We start from the raw sequence: 6438 nt of genomic DNA, 5'->3' as shown, positions 1-6438 counted from the left end.
ACTTGGCTTCTAGGTCATTGGCTGATGGCCCCAGAACACACACAGTCTCCAGAGTAGGAGACTAGTTGTTTCCAGCATTCGGCGATGTCCCTTATTCTCTGTCAGGTCATCAATGTATATTATAAAATAATTGTAGTACTCTAAACGGAATTTTCGTTGTTCTAGACTGAGGTTTTCTCCAGGCTTAGTTATGTTGGTGGAAACAGATGTTTACTCTAGATTTTGACATGCACTTTTAATGTCTACAATCAATCTGCATCCTTCTTCCTTTTTGAACACTTCAATGATTTAGGATTAATGCAGTGGGCAATAATAGCTCATAAGTTTGGAGGTATTTTGTTTTTAGGTGGCTCTAATTTAATAATTCTCAATTAGAGGAACTATCAGAATCTTCAGGAGACTTTTCAGGAGCTGCTGATACACAGATAATCACATATACACAGACAGATGTCCTAGTTCCATCCACTGAGATAGCATGGAGCAAGGACACTGCCCTCCCCCCAAAGTGCACATCCAGACCTTTGTTTCTAGAACATTCTCCACTAAAAGTAGTAGGGACTTCTACTATCATGTGCCTGATACAAAACACCAAAGAGAACATTACCACTTCTGTGGTGTTGTCAAAAATGTATATCCTGAATCTAATAATGAAGCAGCAGACAAACCCCAAATGAAGGGCTTTAAAAAAAAAATAACTGGCCAGCTCTCTTCAGGAATATCAAATTCATGAAAGGCAAAGAAAATTTGAAAACTTATATAGCGAACATATTCCATATACTAATAGTATGGAGGCACAATTTTGAGAATTTTGCACTCATTGATGAAATCATCTAATAAAGTAGCTCCAATGCTTATTACTGACAAGTACATATATATGTAGATTGAAATAATGTTTATATAAAATTTTATTTTCTAAGTAAGATTAGTTTCTGGAAACAAGGACGTTCTCTTCCACACCCATGGTAAAATCAACAAAATCAAGGAAATGAATGTTGAATAATAGGAGTTGGGAAATTTTCTGTAAAGGGTCAGACAGTATCTTATGCTTTGCAGGACAGTCTGTCAACTACTCAATTTTGCTTTATGGTGTGAAAGCAGCTACAGATAATACATAAATACATGGACATGGCTGTATGCCAATAAAACTATTTACAAAAATAGCCAGTAGCCTGTTCTTGACCAACAGGTTGCAATTTGCCAACCTCTAATGTAATTGATGGTTTATTCATATTTCATCAATTCCCAATTATGCTTTATAATGTACTTTTATTATAGCAGTGCACCGAATTGTGCCTCTTTAGTTTCTTTTGATCTGGGACAATTTTTAAAGCTTTTTCTTTCATCAAATTGGCAGGGTTGCCACAAACCTTGTAAAAATACAAAATCAAAGCCAAATGCAACGCCTGTGGTGCGCAGTAAGATGAGGGTGCCTGTAGTAGTAGCATCCTCTTGGACAGGGGAACGCATCTTCTACAATATGTTTACCATTTGTTCAATCCTAGAACACACAAAATCATTTCTGAATTGCTAACCTTTATTTTTTGCAAAAAAGAAGCCCAGTAAACGGAGTTTAATATATGTTTAAAGTTATTTTTTTGTGTTGAACCTTAGGACATACAGTCTAAACAGTGTTCTTCAAATCTTACCTGACTTAGGACCCTTACCTTCAGGGCACGTATGTAATTTATTTAAAATGCGCTTTGGCTCATTCCCCCTTCTCCCAATCATCATTTTACTTCTTGAGTACACGAAACATTCATATAGTCCCCCAAGTCAGAAGTGTGCAAAAGGGAAGGGACAGCCCTCCAGCCCCCCTGGTCCTATCCTCTCCATTTTATTCCCTCCTATACCCCCGAAACAATTTTATTATTTTGGCTTCCCTTCTGGTGTTTTCTTTCCCCCACTGGTGAGCAAATATACACAGATTTTCTTTTTTCTTACACAAAAAATAGCATACTCTAGGCACTTTCATGCACATGCACATTGCTTCCCTGCCAAGCCCCCCCCCCACCCCCGCCCCTTACCAGCATGTCCTGGAAGTCACTCTGTATGAGGGACTGTCACGATTCTTTATTATAGATGCATAGGACTCCCTCATGTGGATGTACCATTCCCTTGTGTATAAGCACTTGGGCTATTCCCAGTATGAGCTCATCAGGAATAATGCTCCAATAAATAACCTTGTACATAGGCTTTTTAAAAAAAACTATTGTGGTGTTGAATCTTCAGGATAAATTCCTAATGGCTAGATTGCAGGGAATCAAAGTATACACATTTGCCCTTCTCAGATACTGCCCACCTGTCTCTGTAGGGATGTTCCCACTTGCACTCCCACCAACTAAGCCTATGAGGGTGAATTTCCTGAGTTTGGCAACAGAACACCTTGTTACACTCTTGAGGTTCTGCTACTCCTATGTCTTACACATACAAACTCAATGCTATTTTAAGTTCCCGGTTCTCTTATTATAAATGAAGTTGAACTTCTTTTCATGTTTAAAAGCCACTTTTAAATTTTTGTGAATTGTCATTTTTTTCCCTGTTGGTTTTCGCTTTTTAATTACCTTGAGTGCTCACTTCAGCAGCACATATAATTATTTTGATTTTTAAGAATTCTTTATATGTGAGGGCTATGATCAGCTCTTTATGTTCTAAGTATTGTCAGTTGCCAGATGCCTTTTTAAAAACTTGTAATGGAAGTTCAGTTGACATGCAGTGCTGCATTAGCTTCAGGCTTCCATCTATCCCCACGTGTCACTGCAACCTTGACTATATTTCCTATGCTTACTTTTCATCTCTCGGATTTACTTATAACTGGAAGTTTGTACTTCTTAATCCCCTTCAGCTATTCCACTCATTCTCTATCCCCACAGCTCTCCCTTCTGGCAACCCCTCGTTTGTTCTCTGTATTTACCCCAGGTTTCTGCTCAGATGTCTTCATAATTTGCAACATTTTCAAGTAGTGGAATTGAGGACTCTTCTAACAGCCCAAATTTTGAGACAGAGAAGCCTTTACTTTACCCAAGGTCTAGTACTGGCATGGTTTCATTATTGCGCATTAAGATCCCTCATCTATCTGGATCCTATTCTAATAGATTTTTCCAAATAGCTAACCAATTTTCCCAGAGCCATTTGTTAAAAAGTCCACCTTATATTCTCAGTGATCTGAGATGCCGTCTTTATCACACGGTACATTTCTGTATGTATTCAAGTCTATTTCTCATCTCTAGTTTATTCCACAGGGCTATCTACTATTCACGCTCCAGGGTCATGAGGTTTTACATTTTAATAATAGAGGCTTTGGATTGTCTTAATGTCTGGTAGGGTTAGTGCCAGCCACCACCCCAACTCCCCAACTATAGAGGAGTCCGTTGTCAACTCCTGTTTTGGTTATATTTCATTTTAGATTTATAGATGCAGAATTATATATTCCTGTTGCCTACTGGACTGACCTCGTAGTGGGAAGAACAATGGTCCTCAAATACGCATACATCTGAATCCCGGAAACCTCTGAATATGTTGTCACATGAAAGCGAAATTGAGAGAGCAGATGGAAGGTTGCTAATCAGCCTATCTTAAAATAGGGAGATTGTCCTGGATGCCCAGGTGGGACAACGTAACACAGGGGTCTTTAAAGTGGTAGGAGAGCCCCCAAGAGGTGGCAGTGTGGAAACAGCCTGGCCCAATGCTGCTGGTTTTGAAAACGGCTGCAGGGCCAGGCGCCAAGGTGTGTGGGCAGCCTCTGGAAGCCGGACAGGGCAAGGAAACAGCTTGTCCCCTGGAGCCTCCCAGCAGGAAGGCAGCAGTCCTGCTGACACCTGACCCTGCCCCAGCGGGACCCAGCTTAGACTCCTCGACTCCGTAACTGTCAGTGTTGTCCTAAGTCGTCAAGTCTATGGTAACTCAGCGCAGTGATAGGAAACCTTGTCCACGACACATGCTTCTCACCTTCAGGTCCACCGTGGCGCCGCACCTTTCTTTTGGTTAGTGTTTGCACGGATAGATCTTGTTCCACTTTTAAACTGAACACAGGAAGGCCGAAAGTAACAACGGGTCTCATAAATGGCATTTTTTTTACTTTTAATACTTAGAATGCTATTTTATTATCCTCTGGCTTTGCTTTTGCTTCTGAGGAGAAATTCCCTTACTCCTCATCCCCCGTCAGCCCCTTCATAATTTTAATATGTTTGCTTTCATTTTCAGTAGCTACCTAGGTGTCAGGGTTGGGGGGCGTGCTTGGTTTTGGTATTCATCCTGTGTGGGGGTTTCTGAGATTTTTGAACCTGTCACTTGACTTCTTTCATCTGTTTTGGAGAATTCTTGGCCAGTACTTCAGGTACTGTTTTCCGATTTACTTTCTATTTCTTCAAATCCCACTACACACATCACAGACTGTGTCTCCAACAGCTTCCAGTAAGCTCCATTGTGTACTTTGTGTTTCCGTGAGAACACATTCTGCTGCCCTGTCCTCCAGCAGTTTAACTAACTACGCTGGTTTGTTGATGGGCACCCCCACTAACCTGCCTGTTACCTGGAGCCCCACACGGCAAGACTGTGGGAAAAGCAAGCTGTTTCCCAAAGGCTTTTTTGGACTTGCCCTCTTTTTTCCCTACCCAAAGCAGCCTAAAAGTTCACCAGATGTCTTGAAGAGTAAGCAGCTGTGTGGCTTTTTTATTTATTTTTTTAAAAGATTTTATTTATATATTCATGAGAGACACAGAGAGAGAGAGAGAGAGAGAGAGAGAGAGAGAGAGAGAGAGAGAGAGGCAGAGACACAGGCAGAGGGAGAAGCAGGCTCCATGCAGGGAGCCCGATGTGGGACTTGATCCCAGGACTCCAGGATCACGGCCTGGGCCAAAGGCAGGCACTAAACAGCTGAGTCACCCAGGGATCCCCAGCTGTGTGGTTTAGCCCTCTCAAATGGCCAATCCCCGCAAGGTGGCAGGCCTCCAGCACAGGACCCGACCCTGGCCAGCAATGAATGGCCCCCCAAATGCTGCTGCCCAGCCCTGAGTTCTCTGGGTGCTCAAACCTGAGCCCCTCAGGCCTCACCACTTGAGATCTTTGATGCCCTTAAGCAGATTTCTCGCCACGCAGCCATCTGTTTGTAGTTCTTGGCACAACTGGAGTCTGCCTCAAAGTACTTCGGCCCAGGAGCAGAGATCTTCCCATGCTCACTGCCAACTCTACCACCCTTTGACTCTTCTCAGGTCATTTATTTTTTAAGGAAACTCACTTTTTTGTCCTGTTAAATCCCCCACATTCTAGATCTGGCTGACTGCTTCTTAGTGGGGCGTTTAACTTGTTCACCTAATAACTGCGTATCATGGAAATGGGCAGTTAAGTCTACAACTTTGGTTAGATTCCTATTCATTTTGGGGGAGTTTGTTCTGACAAAACTTCATGGTGGAGACTATATGCTTACCCTGCCATCCTGGCAAGCTTACATGTCTCACTGAGTGATGTTAAGAATGATGGATTCAGGGGATCCCTGGGTGGCGCAGCGGTTTAGCGCCTGCCTTTGGCCCAGGGCGCGATCCTGGAGACCCGGGATCGAATCCCACGTTGGGCTCCCGGTGCAGGGAGCCTGCTTCTCCCTCTGCCTATGTCTCTGCCTCTCTCTCTCTCTGTGTGTGACTATCATAAATAAATGAAAAAAAAAAAAAAAAAAAAGATTAAAAAAAAAAGAATGATGGATTCAGGTGCTTTCAACTTACATGTAGACGGGCCACTTCTCTTGATCCCAGGAAACACAGAGGGGAACTGGGAAGAGAGAAACAAGGAAGGAGGAACTAGCAATCCACGCCACCGCAGACTGGTCACAATGGGCAACCATAGCTCAGGCTCTGTGGGGTCATTTTTCAGGTACCACACATGGAACGTACCCTGGGACCGTCTTCCCAAGACATGGAAGGCCGTGTTATTGCCTAGGTCGTGCCTCCATCTGTTGAAAGGCTGGTCTGGGATCTAGTTCCCCCTTACCCAGGTTTGTGTGGGCAACCCGGTGGCATTGTCAGGTAAGTCCCAGAGCAAAAAGCATAGATACACTCGATGGGTCTAAAGCAGGGTGCTGTCAGGCTACACCTGCAACTGGCAGTCTCAGCAGTAGCCAGGACCAAAGATGGGCTGATGTGTCTGCTGGGTTTATTTTATGCTCAGTCTTACTTTCTCAGCCCATGGTCTCAGCAGCCATTGATGCTTCTTTCCTAGATCCTTTAGGAAAAGTACTGCAAAATACGGATTTTCTAATTTTATCAGTATCTATTGGGTGGAATCTTTCTGTAAAGAACTGTCTACGATCAGTTGTTTGATCACTTTGCAAGCTCAATTTTGTTATTTTGGATATCCCTAGGGCATCAATTCATTTGTTCTTTACACTGATAAATACAGGGGAGACCGAATCAAGCATTTATCCTGAATTTCTTGTGCAAGGATGAGGTT

Source organism: Canis aureus, chromosome 24 (genome assembly GCF_053574225.1).
Source record: "Canis aureus isolate CA01 chromosome 24, VMU_Caureus_v.1.0, whole genome shotgun sequence".
Taxonomy (NCBI): domain Eukaryota; kingdom Metazoa; phylum Chordata; class Mammalia; order Carnivora; family Canidae; genus Canis; species Canis aureus.
The sequence above is the reverse complement of the archived record's forward strand: the minus strand, read 5'-3'. Positions refer to the sequence as shown.